This window comes from Somniosus microcephalus, chromosome 6 (genome assembly GCF_052327205.1).
Source record: "Somniosus microcephalus isolate GS21.2 chromosome 6, FLI_Smic_1.0, whole genome shotgun sequence".
NCBI classification, from domain to species: Eukaryota; Metazoa; Chordata; class Chondrichthyes; order Squaliformes; family Somniosidae; genus Somniosus; species Somniosus microcephalus.
The window spans coordinates 12,291,531-12,313,161 of NC_140992.1; the positions used below are offsets into that span (position 1 = coordinate 12,291,531).

General features: G+C 47.7%; 1 protein-coding gene across 4 annotated transcripts in view; it reads left to right on the forward strand.

Moving 5' to 3' along the window:
* The first annotated feature begins 5,573 nt into the window (after positions 1 to 5,573).
* The window catches only part of slc7a14a (solute carrier family 7 member 14a), a 72,703-nt gene continuing 56,645 nt past the window's right edge, over positions 5,574 to 21,631 (forward strand). Inside the window, exons 1-3 of one of the 4 annotated variants that reach the window (XM_085989735.1) lie at positions 5,574 to 5,835; positions 10,094 to 10,187; positions 16,948 to 17,038. The gene's annotated coding sequence lies outside the window, so the exon portion shown is untranslated. Of the gene's footprint in view, positions 5,836 to 10,093; positions 10,188 to 16,947; positions 17,039 to 18,999; positions 19,345 to 21,631 lie in introns of those variants that run through there. The other 3 variants (XM_085989736.1, XM_085989737.1, XM_085989738.1) reach the window with 3 other exon arrangements.

Genomic DNA, 21,631 nt, shown 5'->3' on the forward strand with positions numbered 1-21,631 from the left:
ATGGTTTGCTGGAAAATAGGTTTGGTTTTTTTTTCCTCTTCTCCCTGGCTTTTGAAGACAAGCAGCAGTACCAGAGAGGCATTGGAGGCAGTTCAGAGACGGTTCACACGGTTGATTCCTGAGATGAGGGGGTTGACTTATGAGGAAAGGTTGAGCAGGCTGGGCCTATACTCATTGGAATTTAGAAGAATGAGAGGCGATCTTATTGAAACATATAAGATACTGAGGGGGCTCGACAGGGTAGATGCAGAGAGGATGTTTCCCCTCGTGGGGAAATCTAGAACTTGGGGGCACAGTCTCAGAATAAAGGGTCGCCCTTTTAGAACTGAGATGAGGAGGAATTTCTTCTCTCAGAGGGTCGTAAATCTGTGGAATTCTCTGCCCCAGAGAGCCGTGGAGGCTGGGTCATTAAATACATTTAAGGTGGAGATAGATTTTTGCAAGATAAGGGAGTGAAGGGTTATGGGGAGCGAGTGGGGAAGTGGCTTTGAGCCCAAGATCAGCCATGATCTTATTGAATGGCGGAGCAGGCTCGAGGGGCCAAGTGGCCTCTTCCTGCTCCTATTTCTTACATTCTTATGTTCTAGAACAGACACTCAGGCCGTCAGTGTCAAGGGGCTAATCAGCCATGGGGGTTTAATCGCAATCCTCACCCCCCCCCAAATAGTGGGGCCTGAGCACCATGCCAGTTGGCACAGGGACAGAGGCTGTGTTAACTGACAAGATACCTGCAGATTCATAAACTGGGGGTTACAAAGAAAGAAAGGACTTGCATTTTTACAGCTCCTTCCATGACCTCAGGAATGTCACAATGCGCTTTACAGCCAAGGAAGTACTTCTTGAAGTGTAGTCACTATTGCGATGTAGGAAGAGCGGCAGCCAATTTGTGCACAGCAGGATCTCACACACACACACAGTAATGTGATAATGGCCAGGTAATCTGGGGTTTTTTAGGTCTTGGTTGAGGGATAAATATTGGTCAGGACACCAGGGAGATCTCCCTTACTCTTCTTTGAAATAATGTCCATGAGATCTTTTACATCCGCCTGAGGGGGCAGGCGGGGCCTCGGTTTAACGTCTCATCTGAAAGACGGCACCTCCGACAGTGCAGCACTCCCTCGGTACTGCACCGGGAGCAGCCTAGATTTTGTGTTCAAGTCTCTGGGGTGGGACTTGAACCCACAACCTTCTGACAGAGAGACGAGAATGCTACCACTTTTCTTCAAACTTCTTTTCGTCTGAACCAAAAGTTGAGGTCATCCCTTTTAAATTGTGACAGAGGGTCTGCAACCTCATGCATGGCAAGTAACTGTGGGCCACGCTTCAATCCAGGCTGCAGAATGAACCTGCGACCTGGGTATCCATGAGGCTGAGGGTGATGTTGTTAGCCAACGCTTGGAGCAGCGCTCTCCACCCCAGGTCCCCACCCATGCAGGGAGGACCCTCGAAGACAAGGCTTTCCATTGGGGACACTCGTCTCCTGCAGGACAAAGCAGCTCGCTTGATTGGCACCCAAGCCACCACCTTAAACAATCACTCCCTCCACCACCGGCGTACCGTGGCTGCAGTGTGTACCATCTACAAGATGCACTGCAGCAACTTGCCAAGGCTTCTTCAACAGCACCTCCCAAACTCGCAACCTCTACCAGAAGGACAAGGGCAACAGGCGCATGGGAACACCACCACCTACAAGTTCCCCTCCAAGTATCACACCATCCTAACTTGGAAATATATCGGCCGTTCCTTCATCGTCGCTGGGTCAAAATCTTGGAACTCCCTTCATAGCAGCACTGTAGGAGAACCTTCACCACACGGACTGCAGCGGTTCAAGAAGGCGGCTCACCACCAGATTCTCAAGGGAAATTATGGATGGGCAATAAATGCTGGCCTTGCCAGCGACGCCCACATCCCATGAATGGAGAAAAAATAAAAATAAAAAGAAATTTACCAACAAACCTTGAATCATTCCTCCTGTGTTTATCTGCAAATCATTCATACAAATTGGGAATTGAAGAGTTCAAAGGGCAGATCCCTCCTCACATCCCATCCAGTTCAAAAATCAACCATTTTCTCTATTTTCTGTCTCTTAGCCATCCTCTCGTCCAAACAGCTACATTCATAGAATGATACAGCACAGAAGGAGGCCATTCGGCCCATTGTGCCTGTGCCAGCTCTTTGAAAGAGCTCTCCAATTAGTCCCCCCCACCCTGCTTTTTCCCCAGAGCCCCGCAAAATTTTACTTTTCAAATATACATCCAATCCCCTTTTGAAAATTACTATTGAATCTGCTTCCACCGCCCTCCAGTCCTATGACACAATTACTACTTTCAGAGTTCCTTTAAATATTGTGAGGGTGTAGGTATTCCTGTCTGCGAAAAGCAGTCATATTGAAATCCTCATACCATAGCAAAATACTGCGGATGCTGGAAATCTGAAATAACAACAGAAAACGCTGGAAACACTCAGCAATATTGGGGCCTCTTCGTGATCTTCCTCTGGGTATACTAGGCAGGTCCAGTTTTGGAAGGGTCCTCGATCCAAAATGTTAACTCTGTTTCTCTCTCCGCGGATGCTGTCTGACCTGCTGAGTGTTTCCAGCATTTTCTGTTATATTGAAATCCTCTCTGTACTACCCTGGTGGAAGGATTAACTGTCTCCATTATAATAGTGCAGAGGGACATTTGGTACGAAGGAGCTAAGTGTTTGAAGATTAAAGTAATTAATATTAGTAAAGAAAAAGTACTAGAGAAATTAATGGGACTAAAAGCCCACAAATCCCCTGGAACTGATGGCCTACATCCGAGGGTTATAAAAGAAGTGGCTGCAGAGATAGTGGATGCATTGGTTTTGATCTTCCAGAATTCCCTAGATTTTAGAACGGTCCCCGTGGATTGGAAGGTAGCAAATGTAAGCCCACTATTCAAGAAAGGAGGGAGAGTGAAAACAGGGAGCTACAGACCAGTTAGCCTGACATCAATAGTAGGGAAAATGCTAGAATATATTATTAGGGACATGGTAACAGGGTACTTAGAAAATCATAATATGATTAGGCAGAGTCAACACGGTTTTATGAAAGGGAAACCGTGTTTGATAAATTTATTGTTTTTTTAAAGATGTAACTAGTAGGGCAGATGAGGGGAAACCAGTGGATGTCGTGTATTTGGATTTTCAAAAGGCATTTGATAAAGAGCCACATGAAAGGTTGTTACACAAGATTAGGGCTCATGGGATTGGGGGTAATACGTTAGCATGGATTGAGGACTGGTTAATGGACAGAAAAGAGAGAGTAGGACCAATCTGCTCATTTTCAGATTGGCAGGTTATAACTAGTGGGGTACTGCAAGGATCAGTGTTGGGGCCTCATCTATTTACCATCTATCAATGAATTAGATGAGGGGACTAAGTGTAATGTATCCAAATTTCATGACAATACAAAGTGAGGTAGGAAAGTAAGCTGTGAGAAGGATGCAAAGTGTCTGCAAAGAGATCTAGGCAGGTTAAGTGAGTGGGCAAGGTGGTGGCAGATGCAGTATAATGTGGGGAAATGTGAAGTTATCTGCTTTGCAGGATATTTTTAAAAAGGTGTAAGACTAGCAAATGTTGCTATTCAGAGGGATTTGGGTGTCCTTGTACACGAATCACAGAAAGTTAAAATGCAGCTACAGCAAGCAATTAGGAAGGTAAATAGTATGTTAGCCTTTATTGCAAGGGGGTTGGAGTATAAGAGTAAGGATGTCTTGCTGAAATTATACAGGGCTTTGGTGAGACCACACCTGGAGTACTGTGCACAGTTTTGGTCTCCTCACCCAAGGAAGGATATACTTGCCTTGGAGGCGGTGCAACGAAGGTTCACTAGATTGATTCCTGGGATGAGAGGGTTGTCCTATGAGGAGAGATTGAGCCTATACTCTCTGGAGTTTAGTCTCTATACAAGGCTACGGACCAAATGCTGGAAAATGGGATTAGATTAGACAGGGCTTGATGGCCGGCGCAGACGTGATAGGCTGAAGGGCCTCTTTCTGTGCTGTATAACTCTGTGACTCTATGACTCTAATGAGAGGTGATCTCATTGAAACATAAGATTCTGAGGAGAATTGACAGGGTAGATGCCGAGAGGTTGTTTCCCCTGGCTGGGGAGTCTAGAACTAGGGGGCATAGTCTCAGAATAAGGGGTCGGCCATTTAGGACTGAGGTGAGGAGAAATCTCTTCACTCAGAGGGTTGTGAATCTTTGGAATTCTCTGCCCCAGAGGGCTGTGGATGCTGAATCGTTCAGTATATTCAAGACTGAGATCGATAGATGTTTGGGTACTAAGGGAATCAAGGAATATGGGGGTCAGGCGGGAAAGTGGAGTTGAGGTTGAAGATCAGCCGTGATCTTGTTGAATGGTGGAGCAGGCTCGAGGGGCCGAATGACCCCCTCCTGCTCCTAATGCTTATGTTCTTATAAAATTGCAGTCATTTCCTACCATTGGAAGTCTAACAGCACATAAACACACATGCACAGAACTCTCTCCAGGCTGGGATAACTCTAACCCGTGCTAGGAAGGATGTAGAGAGTCGAGACCAGGTACAGTCAGGCTGGAGTCTATATTCAGACAGGGGTCAGCAGGTAAATGCATCCTAGGTAATTACAAAATACAACAGTAAGTTCTCAAAAGGCAACCACTATTTGCACAGGAGCCTAATACACTCACACACACATATAGCAAGAATAGAATCATAGACATTTACAGCAAAGAAGGAGGCCATTCAGCCCAGTGTGTCTGTGCCAGACAAAGAGCTCTCCACCCTAATCCCACTTTCCAGCTCTTGGTCCGTAGCTCTGCAGGTTACGGCACTTCAAGTGTATATCCAAGTACTCTTTAAACACGATGAGGGTCTCTGCCTCTACCACCCTTTCAGGCAGTGAGTTCCAGACCCCCACCACCCTCTGGGTGAAAAAAGTTCTCCTCAACTCCACTCTAATCCTTCCACCAATTACTTTAAATCTCTGCCCCCTGGTTATTGACCTCTTTGCTAAGGGAAATAGGTGCTTCCTATCCACTCTATCTAGGCCCCTCATACTCAATTAAATCTCCCCTCAGCCTCCTCGGTTCCAAAGAAAACAATCTCAGCCTATCCAAGCTTTCCAAAATTTTCCAGTCCTGGCAACATCCTGGTAAATCCCCTCTGTACCCGCGCTGGTGCAAGCGCATCTTTCCTGTAATATACACAGACACACAGACAGACTGACAGACTGACTGACACACAGACTGACACACAGACACAGACATATACAGACATAGACACATACACACAAATAAACACACACACAAAAGATTGGCCTCTTCCTCTTACTAGTCCAATCCACTCGCATATATCAGCAATGTGTAAAAGCAACCGATATTACCAAATAACAACAGAAAATGCTGGAAATATTTTGCTACGATATTACCAAATGTTTGCTAGTAACTGTGGGCCTCCTATAAATGAAATAAACAGCTGAAATCCAAGACATCGATTTCAGTTTAATCAAAGCCCCGAGCCCGCTGTACCCGCACGGCGCCCTGTTGTTGCAGTGTCGGATGGAGCTGGGGAGAAGCTGGGGAGACGGGACTGTGTCTTGTTCTCCAGCCTCGATGCGTTGGGTGGCCGGTCATTGACGCAGAGCTGCTGATGGAGCTGGGATTTAAATAATGAATTGGGGAGGGTCACGTGAAGCCCGAGTCTGAATAATTCAGCGTGTTTGCCACATCAGATCGCCTCCCTCAATCTCTCCAGCCTCAATGCGACCCCGCACCAGTCCAGACATGGGTCTGTTTGCTGAAATGATCCTTGGCTAGTGATTCGGGGGGTGAGTGTTAATGGATTTTCCAAAACCATTATCATGTCGCTGTATTTCTGTTCCATCTGCGCATTGTGACTCGGGCGAGGCGCAGCTACTTCTGTCTGTGTCTGTGTGTTTATTTAAAAACATAAATTGTTATTACAGCATGTAGACATGTCATGTGTTAGACGCCGTGCATCGGTTTCAGAGACACGCAGCCCGTTTGGATTCACCTGCCGCCTTGTTATCAGTCACGTAGATTTTCTCTGCACGAATTGAACCAGCCTGCAACAAACCCTTTAGCCCGACAGTAAATGTCGTCATGCCTTGCCTTGCCATATTGCAGAAAAACCCAAATTGTTAGGATTCTTCAAAGATTGGGAGGAATGGAAAGATAATTTCATTCGCAAGCAGACAAAAGAAATACCGAGGGATTGCAATTCACGAGGCGAACCTGATACTGCTGAAGTTTGCAGTTACATGAGCAAAGCAACACATCGGCGCTGCCTCACTGGTAAGGATATGCCATGATTGGAGAGCTGAGGCGCTCCCCTCCGACACTCACCTTTCTCTGAGAATTGCGGGGGGCGGGGGTGTCCCTGCAACTCTCCCTTCAGAGGGGATAATCTTCGGTGACATGTAGACGGCTCTACCGCTTCTCTTGAACCTGTTCAAGGGCCCCTTTGGGTGAGTGAGGACTGCGGAGACTCGGCTCCACAAGCACTGGCGAATCCCTGGTCACTCCAGACCGATTGTCCCCCACTCGCTCTCTTCCCCACATCGGCCAAGCGCTGTCCCTGGTGCTGAAAGATGGGACGCCAATTTACTTTGGCAAGAAATATTGGGGAGAGGGCAGGGTCCATCGATAATACCCAGGCAAGGGTAGGACTCTTTGGTATTTCAGTTTCTTTTGGGCGCAATTATCGTTTAAGTGTTCAGAAATGTTTTTGGTTTTAGTCTGTGTGTTCGCTGGACTCCACTGCAGTATATGCACCGTGAATAATGTTTGCACTGTGAGTCTCCCCGGGGTCTATTGCAGCTAATCTCCCTCTCACTCTCTGCACTGTCTTCAGTAATCACTCTCTCAGCCATTCTAAATCAATTGAACCGCATTCTGTGATCTGGAGAAGACCCTGTTTCCCTTTACAGGTTGAACAGTGCCTAAATGTTTGAATCTTCAGTGTCAACTGTGGCTCAGTGGGCAGCACCTTCGCCTCTGAGTCAGAAGGTTGTGGATTCAAGTCCCACTCCAGAGACTTGAACACAAAAATCCAGGCTGACACTCCAGTGCAGTACTGAGGGAGCGCTGCACTGTCGGAGGTGCCGTCTTTCGGATGAGATGTTAAACCGAGGTCTGGTCTGCCCCCTCAGGTGGATGTAAAGATCCTGGCCTAGAAATTGGGTTTTGGCTTAGCCAGGGCTTTAGCGCCGGAAGTTAGTGCCGGCGCTAAGTCCCCTGCGTGCGCCAAAAATTCAGTGGCGCCGCGCCCAAACGGCTGCCGGCGCTACTGAAGGGTCTTTGCGGCGGTACATCGGCGCTAACTGCCGTTTCGCGCCGCAATTCCGGCGCTGCGGCACCCAATGCGGTGCGGCAGGCTGGGGACGTGCAGGCCTCCTCCTCCCGTTAAGGAGGAGCTGCCTGCACCCGGCCGCGGCCCGCGCAAATCAGCTTAAAAATGAGCCCGGCACCTCGGACAAGTGCCGGGCTTGCATCTGTTCCGGGGGGGGGAGAAGTCCGGGGAGGGAGCTGCGGGCAGGCGGCCAGCGGGAAAGTGGCCGGCCGCCACGGGGCCTTTAATGCGCCGGCGCAAACTGGAGTAAGGCACCTCTGCCAGAACGTTGCTTGCGGCTGCCACGGGCGAGGCGGCCGCAACTCAATTTCGGAGTTCGGGCGGGTTACCACGGCAACCGGGATGCTGTGCACACCGATGACGTCATCGGTGCCGGCGCAGCGCTACCGGTGCAATGCCGATTTAGGGCCCCAGGGAATTTTTAAACTGGCCATAACTCTGGCGTTAGCGCCTCAAAAGCGGCGCTAAGGCTAGTGAATTTCTAGGCCCCTATTTCTAAGAAGAGCAGGGGAGGTGTCTTGGGGCTAATATTTGTCCCTCAATCAACATCATCAAAACAGATTATCTGGTTATTTTCACATTGTGGGAGCTTGCTGTGTGGAAATTGGCTGCTATATTTCCTACATTACAACAGTTAACTATACTTCATTGACTGTAAAGCACTTTGAGGTGGTCGTGAAAGGCGCTATATAAATGTAAGTCGCTTTTTTTGATTCTGTTGAGTTCGCCAAAGACTAAACTATGAGCTGTCTCAGGTACTGAACTCTGCACTGAATTAATTACACACATAAAGCCTTCCCATGTAACTATTCTGTATAAATCCAAACTCTATACGAGTATCTCTTTGTGTATATACATCATATACATATATGTGTGTATATATACACATATACATTCTCATGGAGTTTTAATTTATACAGAATAGCTACAAGGGAAGATTTTATGTATGCAATTAGTTCAGTGCAAGGGTTCAGTTCCTGAGAGAGCTCATTATATATACCCTCCTTTTACAAGGTTCTCTGATAGACACACATAACACATCAGCTTGTAAATGGAGCTGGAATTCTATGTGAAGGGAGTGAATGGAAAATTTGAATTAAAGGTTTAGGCTAGGCTGATGGCTAGATTATGTTTGTATTTTCCCTGCCCACTTGTTTCTCCACATTCTTCCTGAGTACTGATCATATTTAGATCATTCACACACTGACAGCATCCCTTTTGTGCTTCACCCCCCCCCCCCCGCCACCCACCCACCACCCCCGGTAAATCACCAATGCCACCTTTATGCTGCTTGAACCTGGATCAAGATTCTTCCCTATCTCTTGTGGTTTTCTGTACAAATTATATTTTTAAATGGCTCTCCCCAGATCCTTTCTGACTAATCTCAATGAACTATCTCAGACATACTCTCCCTCATATCTATGAGAATTACTCTCAACTACCATGTATACATCCAAAGCAACCTGGCTTAGTGCTGGGTGACAGGTTTTATCCTTGTGAATCATTATGTGCGTATTCCAGCTCTCTCTGGAATGCTACCTCCCCTTCACCCCAACCTGCCTACCCATTATCAATCTGCACTGATCCTAAATCTCAGCTCCATCCCAGTTGGGATAACTTTACCAAACTGCCCCTTGGCTGTTAAAGAACGTTGGCCCACAAGTCATCATTAACCACTTCAAACTAACTCACATCTTCATTTGGGTGAGTCAGTTCATTTGGATATTTGCTGCAGTCGATGCGACATATTCCTGATTAGAGACATGTAACTCGTGACGAAACGGAGATAGTATTTGATACCTTTGTCATGCAATGCTGGCAAGGCTGTAATTATTGCCTATCCCTAGCTGCCCTGAGAAGGTGGAGGTGGCTCTCCTTTTGAACCACTGCAGTCCTTGTGCTGATGGTACTCCCACGCAATAGTGTTAGGTACATGCTGCAGACACCGTGTGCTGCTGATGGAGGGGTTGGATATTGAGACTAGTGGCAGGGCCACCAATCAAGTTAACTGCTTTGTCTTGGATGGCATTGAAATTTCTTGAGTGCCATTGCAGCTTCACCCATCCAGGAGAATATTCCAACACACTCCTGACCCCAGCCTTGTAGATGGTGGAGAGGCATCGGAGGCTCAGAAGGTGAGCCACTCAGCAGTGCACAGAGTCTCTGCCCTGCTGTTGTAGCCAAGGTGTTGATTTGACTAGCTCAGTAAGCTTCTGGTCAATGGTGAACCTAAGATGTTGCTGGTGAGGGCTCGGTGATGGTGGTTTCTCTTGTTAGAGTTGGCCATTGTCGAGATGGCCATTGCCTGGTGATTGAGGTGTGAATGTTACCTATCTTACTTGTCAGCTCTCGTCTGGATGTTATCCAGGTCCTATTGCAGGCTTTGTGGGCTGCTTCATTAATGAAGGAATTGTGAATGAAGCTGAACAGTTGTCAGTGAACTCCTGACATGATGGAGGGAAGGTCATTGATGAAGCAGCTGAAAATGGTTGGGCCAGAAACACTTCCCTGAGGGACTCCTACAGTGATGTCTTGGGGCTGTGATGATTGTTCTCCAACAGCTACAACCATCTTCCTTTGCGTCAGGTATGACTCCAACCATTGCAGGGTGTTCCCTTTGGCCCCTATAGCCATCAGTTTTGCAAGGGGCTGTTGGTATCATACTCTGTCAACGCTGCCTTGATGTTAACTCTCACCTCTCCTCTGGCATTCAGCTATTGCATTCATGTCTGGATCAAGACTGTGAAGAGATCTGGAGCTAAGTGGTTCTGCTGGAACCCAAACTGAGCATCACTAAGCAGGTTATTGGTGAGTAGGTGCTATTTTCTGGCATTATTGCTGATTCCTTCCAGCAATCTATTTATGATTGGGCTGTGGCTGGTAGGGCGGTCATTGGCTGGGTTAGATTTGTAGATAGGACATACCCGGACAATCTTCGCCATTGTGGGTTAGATGCCAGTGTCATTATTTGTTCTGGAACAACTTGTCTAGAAGAGTGGCTAGCTCTGACACACAGAACTGCAGCATTACAGCTAGGATATTGCCAGAGCCCATTTGATGACAGTCCTAGCCCCACCCCACATCCATTGACATGGCTCCTATCAACTAACTCTGAACAGATCAGGAATTGAACTTGTATTAAGGGTTACAGAACCAAGCCAGGTAGATAGAGTTAAGATACAGATCAACCATGGTCCAACTGAATGGCGAAACAGGCTCGAGGGGCTGAATGGCCTCCTCTTGTTCCTATGTTCCTAGCATTTTGGTCTCTTTGCCTACATTACACTTTGCTAACTGGGTCACTGAGGATGGTGGATGATAGCGTTGTAATGGTTTTTCTATTAAAATGTTGTGGGCAACTGAAGATAATGGAACATCAGTAATACCTTCAGCTTGCCTCATGCGATGTTTAAAATGCTTCATTTTGTTATATTATCCTTGATCCAGTACAGACTAATGCTGCTTCACATAAACCATCCTATAATTTGTTTAACGTCTTTATTAAAATGGAAGTAATTTTTTTATAAATCTTGCATTTAGCACAAACAATAAGACCGTACAGGTTTATTTTAGAATGATACAGCACAGAAAGAGGCTATTCGGCCTATTGAGCCTGTGCCGGCTCTTTGAAAGAGCTCTCCAGTTAGTCCCACTCCCCTGCTCTCTCCCCTTAGCCTTGCGAATTTTTCCATTTCAAGTATTTATCTAATTCCGTTTTATGTGCATTTAAAAAAATAATTACAGCCTGGAACTGCTGCTGTGTGACGTTAAGGTATAACTTTGTTCCCTAGACATTGATTCCATCCCTCTCCCTTGCCACTATCTCAAACTGAACCACTGTTACATAGAAACATAGAAGATAGGAGCAGGAGTAGGCCATTCGGCCCCTCGAGCCTGTTCCACCATTTAATGAGATCATGGCTGATCATCCAAATTCAGTACCCTGTCCCTGCTTTCTCCCCATATCCCTTGATCCCTTTAGCCTTAAGAAATATATCTAACTCCTTCTTGAATATATTTAATGAATTGGCCTCCACTGCCTTCTTTGGTAGAGAATTCCACAGGTTCACCACTCTCTGGTGTGCTGTTTGACCCTGAGCTGAGATTCTGAACACTCATCCTCCCCATCACAAAGACCCCTTGCTTCCAGCTCCATAACACAAAATCCCACTGTAGTTCTAGGTTTAAATATCATATGATTCTAAGCTCCCAGTAGGGGAGCTGGTCTCGCAAGGAGTGTGGATCGGAGTTAGGACCACAGCATTGTCGCTCTGATTCTCTGACACAATCACCCCATGAGGGTGGCTCTCCACCGGGAACACAGCATTGCAAGAATCAACCCCCTTCCTTTAACTCTGCCTCCGCCCGTCCCGTTCGGTTTGCTTCTAATTCTGGGCTTTTTTTGCGGGGGGTTGGGCGGAGGGTGGGGGGTGGTAACTTTCCACCATTGCTTGCTACATTCAAGTCTTCACTTTCACCTCATTCCAGCCATTCTCCATGATGCTGAAACTGCTGCAGTTAACGTGCGGCACTTCAGTGTGGAGCCGGAGGTGCCGTCTTTTGGATGAGACGTTAAACCGAGGCCCCGCCAGTCCTCTCAGGTGCGCGTAAAGCATTCCATAGCACTATTTCAAGAAGAGCAGGGGAGCACTTACTCCTCAACCAACGCCACTAAAATGTATCTGGTCATTTATCACATTGCTGTTTGTGGGAGCTTGCTGTGCACAAATTGGCTGCCATGTTTCCTACATTACAACAGTGACTACACTTCAAAAAGTACTTCATTGGCTGTATTGTCCTGAGGTCATCAAAGGCGTTGTATAAATTTAATTAATTAATTAATTCTTTCTCTTTCTCTCTTTCTCTCTCTCTCTCTCTCTTTCTTTCTCTCTCTCTTTCTTTCTCTCTTTCTTTCTCTCTTTCTTTCTCTCTCTCTTTCTCTCTCTCTTTCTCTCTCTTTCTCTCTCTCTTTCCCTCCAACTGAGACCCGTGCAGCTAAACACCTAATCCAGTGACAATACCAAACATGATCGGAAATTCAAAAGCACATGCAATGTCCCATCTCTGCTCTATAAACTATCAGAAAGGTAGGCAGATTGTGAGCAAGACCTGCCACACTCTGCTGAAGGCCCTGGCTTGTACTGTGGCTTCCAGGTGCGCCAAGCGTTGTCTGGTACCTGACACAAGGGGCCATCCTTCATGGTGAAATAACAACAGAAAAAGCTGGAAAAACCCAGCAGGCCAGGCAGCATCCGTGGAGAGAGAAACAGAGTTAACGTTTCAGGTCTGGGACCCTTCATCCTTCATGGTGACCTGGATAGAGATTGTTGCAGTGATCCAACTTCAACTAACCAGTGTCACTTCATTGTATACTGGCAAGATGTCATTATTTGAATGCCGTCATTGGACCAGATGTTGCTGGAGCGTGGCATCTCATGGCTTGCCCCATTAGTTAGACTTACAATTGCACATTTAGGTTTTTAAATTTTTTGCGCCCAAATTTGTTGGAAGTGCGAGCTGATAATGATGTAGCGAGGACAACAGGGCATCTGGGACCTTAGTGAATTATGGGTCAAACCGTGTTTCTGCTTAACAAACAAGATTTAAGGATTGGGAACTAAACAGTGGAAGGACTGAGAACGAGGGTGAATTAAATGTCAAATCAGGTACAGAAAGAGAAATAAAGAGAGGGAAAGAAAGATTGGATTAAGAGAGAGAAAAGAGACAGAAAGGAAAGGTTAAGACAAAAATTCAAAAAATAAAATGCAATTTTTTAAGTCTCCTAAAACAATTCACAACCTGAAGGAATGGGATTCCACACGTATAATTGTTTATTTTCTGGGCCAGAGAGGTTGATTGGCACACATTACAATTGATCACATCATTAAAAGGGTACTTATTCCAATAATTACTGGACTTGATGCTCTGCGGCAAGTTTAATGGGCAATTAATGTGCAAACGTAGCAACCTCACAAAACTCACGGGGAGGTAAAGGGCAAGATGCTGTTTTTGTGAAGCTAATGGCAGGGCGGCACAAATCGTCCAGCAACTCATGGCGATTCGCTATTCACGGCACAAATTGCTGGGCGATTTGCTCATCAATAACGGCGAGCATCGTTCACACCCTGTTATTCTTTCAGCAAGTTGTGATGCCATTGTGTTCGATGTTTATAAACGGTCCTGAAGTTTACGCTGTTCATTTTATGTCAACAACGGCAGTGTTTTAAAAAGAAAGAACAAGCAGTGGGAAGTGGCTAATGACTTCCACTTTGGATTAACCTCGAGGGTTGCACTAGAAGTATGTCTTCAGTAAGATTAATATGGGCTGTTGGTTATAGATGAAGTACTTCCAGCAATAGGTCTCTTGTATATATTTATTTGTGGAACATTCAGAAATGGAATTCTCTGCCACTCTCCCAGGGCAGTTTATTTTTGCAGTAGGGTCGATTTTCAATTTTGTGCCCGAGTGTAAAATTTGGTATTCCAGATTAGCTCCACGTTATCGAAAACGCCCAATTTTTATTTCCAAATGGAAAAGGACAGCCAAACTGCAATGCCAGTTACTTTCTCGGACATCAAAATCTACCCCAATGTTTCCCAGATAGCTACTGAGGGTTAAATCCATTTAGGGAGAGGATGAGCAAGCAGTACCCAGGTAACAGGAATCCTTGGAGAGGGTGCCGAAGAGATTTACCAGGATGGTACCAGGGGATGAGGGACTTCAGTTATGTGGAGAGACTGAAGAAGCTGGGATTGTTCTCCTTGGAGCAGAGAAGGATAAGCGGACATTTAATTGAGGTGTTTAAAATCATGAAGGGTTTTGATCCAGTAAATAAGGAGAAACTGTTTCCAATGGCAGTAGGGTCGGTAACCAGTGGACACAGATTTAAGGTAATTGGCAAAAGAACCAGAGGAGAGATGAGACTTTTTTTACAGCGAGTTCTTGTCATCCCATGAGATTCGAAGGTTGAGGGGTGGTCTGATCGAGGTGCTTAAAATGATAAAATGATTCGATAGGGTAGATTGCAAGAAGCTATTTCCACTGGTGGGGGGAGTCCAGAACAAGGGGGCATAACCTTAAAATTGGAGCCAGGCTGTTCAGGGGTGATGTCAGGAAGCACTTCTTCACACAAAGGGGAGTGGAAATCTGGAACTCTCTCCCCTAAAATGCTGTGGATGCTGAGGGTCTATTGAAATTAGCAAGACTGAGATTGCTAGATTTTTGTTGGGTAAGGGTATCAGGGATGTGGAATAACGGCGGGTAAATGGAGTTGAGGTCCAGGCCTGCACAGGTGGTAGAGAGGCTTTGGGGAGTCAGGACGTGAGTCACTTGCTACAGAATATCCAGCCTCTGACCTGGTCTAGTAACCACCGCATTTATGTGACTGGCCCAGTTGAGTTTCTGGTCAATGGTGACACCCAGGATGTTGATGGTGGGGATTGGGCGATGGTAATGCCGTTGAATGTTAAGGGTGGGGGTGTGGGGGTGGTTAGGCTGAACCAGAACGATCTACTCTTATTCTTATGTTCCTACTCATGAGTACTATCCAGGGACCCCAGTTGGGATTAAGCATGTGGATGTGTGGATGTTGGGTGAGGTCAACACCAGCCTTGGACATGACGCCCTTCTCCCCGGTTGATTGACCATCTAAGTTGCCCGGTTTCATGCAGGGCAGAGCAGAGCAGAGCAGGTGTAAACATTTAGAAAGTTGACTGTGACTCACGGTCCTGCTCTGCTCCAAGATAGTTCTGACTGTCACCACCACAGCGTGAATTGGGCTTTAGAAGTCCCAGAGCACTGGCGATGTGAGGGTTGTCACACATGCCATCTATTAATAGTAGAATCCTCAGTTGTCCAATTTTGTCTCCGATGATTATATTTAGTTAATTTATTCTGACATTCCAGCTCCCAATGTACCCGTGGCTTTGTCCTGACACTGAATCTTTTCTGGGCTACAATCCCTGTGACTGAAGACTAAACCCACGAGACTATTTGCTGCTATTTGTTTTTCTGAGAATTATTTCCGTAGGTTTTTGTTTTTTTGGGTCAGGGCCTCCTCATCTTTTCTGCGCTCCCCAAGGTGGGACTGAGACCCGCAGACCAAGCCCCGGGATCCGTCCCCAGTCTGTGCTGACTCGAGAGTTCTCAGTTAGACTCAACACCGCCCTGCATCAGGGAAGGGAAAGATCAGCCAGGGTTCACGCTCCTGGGCGCCGGAGCGACTGCTGCTGGAAAGTGCTCTGGTGCCTATTGGCTGAGGACAGGTTTGGGCTCAGTTGTGATGACCTCCATAGTCGAACAGCTTGCTGACGGTCACTGATGAAGCTCCCGTGTGAAGATTGGCCACACTGAGGATGTACTGCAGGGCTGCCAGTGGCTCATCAACTATAGCGGGGGAAATCCATGATGTTGCACTCCCGGGGAGAGGTGGGGCTTGGGGGTGGGGGGGGGGCAGGGAGGGAAAGGGGCTCGGGGGGGCAGGGAAGGAAAGGGGCTCGGGGGGGGGCAGGGAGGGAAAGGGGCTCGGGGGGGGCAGGGAGGGAAAGGGGCTCGGGGGGGCAGGGAGGGAAAGGGGCTCGGGGGTGGGGGGAGAAGTGGGGCACGGGTGTGCTTAACTGGAGTGTGAGGGAGACAATTATTGAAACATGTTGGTTTCCTCTGCTTCCCATTAAAGACTGCCACCTGATTCTCCCCTTTGGAAGCTGCTAGGAATTCCAATTATAAAGTCCCAGAGTGGCTTCTCGCTCCTTCTTGCCCTGTGTCTATCAGAGGTCAGTCTGATAGTTGAGCTCAGGAGCCTAGTATCGGAGTTTGATGGACGCTACAAATCCACAGCAGCCCCCAGAATCTGTATCCGCATCAGGACCCCTTTAGAAAATTCCTTAAAAGAAAAACTGTTAGGACCCTATTAGAAGGGAATTATCAACACTGCAAACCGAGTGGAGAAGGAATCTCGGCATTAAGACCCCTTTAAGAGAGTGTCTCCCACTCTTATATTGATTGATGCTGAGACTCTCCTTATATAAGAGGTGCTGATGATGAGATCTCGGCGCTCTTTCTAAATGTCCAGTGAATGGATATGGACACAATACGCCCTCACACACCCTCAATGAGCATTGACTCAGTACACAAAGTCTCTGCCAGTGCCCATGGTTAATGGGCAGTCAATCACAAGAAATAGTTGAGTCACTCCAGGATGGGCTGCAGTGAATCCTCTGAAAGCTCACAAGAGCAGAGAGCCTGGTGACTCACATAACTGACACACACACACACACACACACACACACACACACACACACACACACACACACACATGCAGAAATGCACACACGCAAAACTCATGCACGCATAAACGTACCCACCCATAACAACTCACATCTGCACACGCACACACAAACGCAAAAACACACAAATGCATGCAGTGCACATAAATCAACACGTACATGCACACGATAATATGCACGTGCATAAACACACAGTGTGGGACACACAGCATAAAGTGCACTCTGAAGTGTGGCACACATGGGCTGCATTTTATTGTAAAATGTAACTCTTCTGTTTGTATAGGTTCCCTGAAGAAGTTGCAGGCCTGAGCAACAGACCCAAGACCAGCACATCAAAGGCCCACCTGTAGGGATTGTGGAGAGCACCAGCGCAGGTACCTCTGTCTAGGCATTGTTAGATAGGCTGCATGAGCTGGGTTCACTGGGTGAAGCTCAGAGTAAGAGTCAGCAAGCAAGAAGAAAAAAATGAATTTGCATTTGTATTGTCCTCAGGACATCCCAAAGTGCTTCATAGTCGAAGAATTGCTCTATGAGGTGCAGTCAAATGTTGTAATGTAGGAAACGCGGCAGCCAATTTTTACGCAGCATGGTCCCACAGACAGCCATAAAATAAAAGACCAGATAATCTGTGTTGGTGATGGTGGTTGAGGGATGAATGTTAGCAAGGACATTGGGGAACACCCCTGCTCTTCTTCGAATAGTGCCACAGGATACTTTACATCCACCTGCACAGGCATACAGCCCCTTTAAAATCATAGTCACAGAATCACACAGCAGAGGAGGCGGCCATTCGGCCCATCGTGCCTGTGCCGGCTCTTTGAAAGAGCTCTCCAATTAGTCCCACTCCCCCCTGCTCTTTCCCCGTAGCCCTGCAAATTTTTTCTTTTCAAGTATTTATCCAATTCCCTTTTGAGAGTTACTATTGAATCTGCTTCCACCGCCCTTTCAGGCAGCGCATTCCAGATCACAACAACTCGCTGCGTAAAAACATTCTCCTCGTCTCCCCTTTGGTTCTTTTGCCAATTATTTTAAATCTGTGTCCTCTGGTTACCGACCCTCTTGCCAGTGGAAGGAGTTTCTTCTATTATGAGCTATGAGATGATGAGTAACAGCAGATGAAGTTAGTCCACCTCAGGTGAAATATCACCTGTCTGGCATCCATCCATTCCTCCTGCTCTTCTTTGAAATAACACAAAAGTAATGGAATTCCCAGTGGAATGCCCACGTTGGAAATTCAAGGTGGTACAACTAAACATCTCAGCCGAAACTCTTGGCCCAGAACCTAGAAATATTACCAGGCACAAAGAGAGCTGCGGAAATCACCCTGTGCCACGAACGTATCTCAACTTCCATCAGATTCCAACACGCACAAGCTATGGGTGCTGTCAGTCTTCCTGTCAGCACTGAGCTGTTCTGCTTGCAAGGCCGGTTTTAAACCGGTCGGACCGACGCACTCTCGGAGAGAATCACCAGAGACTGTGCATACAATTAGCCGTATCTCATTACCATTGATGTTAATATTGTAATGAAGAGTTTTAATTGAGAGTTCCCATGTTCCACACTCCAGGAGTGTAGCCCTGGTGCATTATAAGTGAAGGCTCTGTGCTCGATATTCTAACCGCCAATCCCCGCACCCCCCCTCCCACCACTGCCCAACTGCCCACCCCATGTCACTACCCTGCTGAGCAGTTGAACTCTCACCAAAAACCGTGAAAGTCATGCCTGGGTATCTTCAGGTGTCAGCCATGGCTCAGTTGGTAACACTCTGGTCTCTGAGTCAGAAGGTCGTGGGTTCAAGCCCCACTCTAGAGATCACCCAGTGCAGTGCTGAGGGAGTGCTGCGCTGTCAGAGGTGCTGTCTTTCAGGTGAGATGATAAACTGAGGCCCCGTCTGCCCCCTCAGGTGGATGTAAAAGATCTCACGGCACTATTTTGGAGAAGAGCAGGGGGAGTTCTCCCCGGTGTCCTGGGCCAAAATGTATCCCTCAATCAACATCACTGAAAAAACAGATAATCGGGTCATTATCCCATCGTTGTTTGCGGGAGCTTGCTGTGCACAAATTGGCTGCCGCATTTTCTACATGTACAACAGTGACTGCGCTTCATAAAAGTACTTCATTGGCTGTGAAGTGCTTTAGGACGTCCTGAGGTCGTGAAAGGCGCTGGAGAAATGCAAGTTAATTCTGTCTTTAACTGCTCAACGTTTCCACTTCCTCCTCACCATTGTGTATCTTGCCGGTTTGGGACTCATGGGGTTAAGCTGTGAAATTGTACCATGTGACTTGATGCAGGGAATGAGCTACCCGACACCTGGGGATAGTAGAGCCGCTGTATAATTACAGAGCAAGTTGTACAGGGCTCTGGCCTGATCGCCCCTTGAGGACTGCTGCCGGTTCTGGTCTCCAAGAAATAAGCGGAGAGAGTCAAGTACTGGAGGCAGTGCAGAGAAAAGCCACGAGGATAACCCCCCGGCTCAGGGGTCGGAGTTATGAGGAAAGATTGGGAAACTCTGGCTTTTCAGCTCCGAAAGGAAGCATCTGAGAGGTCTTACCAATGTATATAAGGTTGTTAGGAGTACGGGAAAAGTTAACCCAGAATATTGCAGGAAACTCTCTTTTAACCGACACCTAAAAAAAACCGGAAATCTCTCTTAACCGGAAAAATTCAGGAGTAGGTTCAGGTAAGTTTTACTTTATATTAGTGGCCGTGTAACCGGGGTTCCCGCACCTGTGACCGTGTAATAGGGACTCCTGGATCTGTGGCCGTGTACGAGGCTCTCGTACCTCAGTAAGTATACCTCTCTGTAATCCGGACTTTTTGATCAACTGGCACCACGCCGGTCCTGTCGGTGCTGGATAAAAAAAGAGTTTCCTGTACTTTAAACTTCTGGAGTAGAAGAAGGGGGAATACAGGTTCAAGTTGTAAAAGGAAACTTTAGGACTGATATCAGGGGATTCCTCTTCATAAACAGTGATCAACACACGGAGTGGTCTTCTGGACAGATTAATTAGCAGCAAATACCCTGGAGTCATTTAAGAAACAATTGGATTCTGCAATGTGGAGACTATAGGACTCCCTGGATGGATGAGTTAAGATGGGCCCAATGGAATTCCTCATTAGAAATTATCTTGCGATCTTGAGTCATGGATTGTGTTGTTATCCAAATCTGCCTTTCTCATTTTGATTAACCAAGATGGCCTGTGCCCAACTATCAAACATATCAATTCAGATCAGGCCTCCCCCCCCGCCCCCCCACTTCACCTCATTCCAATCATTCCATCACTGTGGCATAAGAACATAAGAAATAGGAGCAGGAGTCGGCCATTTGGCCCTTCAAGCCTGCTCAGCCATTCATTAAGATCATGGCTGATCTTCTACATCAAGTCCACCTGCACGCGCTATCCCCATATCCTTTGCTTCCCTTAGTATCCAAAAATCTATCGCTCTCTGTCTTGAATATACCCAATGACTGAGCCTCCACAGCTCTCTGGGTTAGAGAATTCCAAAGATTCACCACCCTCTGAGTGAAGAAATTTCTCCTCATCTCAGTCTTAAATGGCCGACTCCTTATTCTGAGACTGTGACCCCTGGTTCTAACTCTCCAGCCAGGGGAAACATCCTCCCTGCATCTACCCTGTCAAACCCCTTAAGAATTTTATACATTTCAATGAGATCACCTCTCATTCTTCTAAACTCTAGAGAATATGGGGGAGAAATTCGGTTGCTTTGCGCCCCCCATTAGTGCCCTAAGAGGGCGCGGTGCTGCCAACGCCTCCGACGAAATTCAGTGGGAGGTTAGCGGCGGCGGTAACTGTTAGCCCCCCCGCGGCGCTGTGCTGCCGGCGATGACGTCATCGGCGTGCGCGGTGCCCCGCTCGCGTCCCAGCCGCGATCTTCGGTAGCGCCCCCTGACTTACCGCTGGACGCTATGTCCAATGGGGTCAGGGGGGCCTACCTGCTGCCAGGCCGGCGCTAATTAAAGGCGAGGTGCCTGGCAGCCATTTTTGTTGCTGGCTGCCCCCGCCAGCACTTGCCTCTGTTGCCGCCCCCGTGAAGACCCCCCGCCCCCGCGGAGTGCCGGCTGCGCTCCATGAGCCCGGCACTTCTCAAGTGCTGGGCTCTTTTACCAGCACTCCGATCCCGGTGGACCAGCTGGGCCCCGGGTCACGCTGTGTAAGGCCCCTCCCCTTTAAGAAGCGGAGGAAGGCCTGCAATACCGCGGCGCGATATTCCCTCACAGCGCCCCAAGAGGGAGGCGGGCCGCTGCAGCAATGACCTGCTTCCCTCTTGGGGCGCTACTGATGAATTTCGACCGCGGGGTTGCTAATTTTCCAGTAGCGCCCCCGCGAAGTTAGCGCCCCAGAGAGGGTGCGACTCAATTTTCCCCCTATAGGCCTACTCTACTTAATCTCTCCTCATCGGACAATCCCCCCATCCCAGGAACCAGTTTAGTGAACATTCATTGCACTCCCTCTAAAGCAGGTATATCCTTCCTTGGGTAAGGAGACCAAACTGTACACAATACTCCAAGTGTGATCTCACCAAGGCCCTATATAATTGCAGTAAGACTTCTTTACTCTTATACTGAAATCCTTTTGTAATAAAGCCTCCCGTTATTGGGTGCAAAGCAACTAGCGCCTGGGCGTGGCGCCGCTAATGCCTCCCGCGAAATTCAGTGGGAGGGTAGTGGCGCTAACCGTTAGCGCCATGTGGCGCTGAGTCGTCAGCGATGGCGTCATTGCCATGCGCAGAGCCCCGCTCGTATCCCGGCTGTGATATTGGGTGGTGCCCCCCGACTTACTGCCGGACGCTATGTCCGCCGGGGTCAGGGGGGCCTACCTGCGGCCGTGGCGGCGCTAGTTAAATGGGAGCTGGCCAGCGGCCATTTTTGTTGCTGGCTGGTTGCTAGCACCTGCCCCGTCTTGAGTGCCGGGCTCGTTTGCCAGCAGTCCCGATCCCTGGTGGCC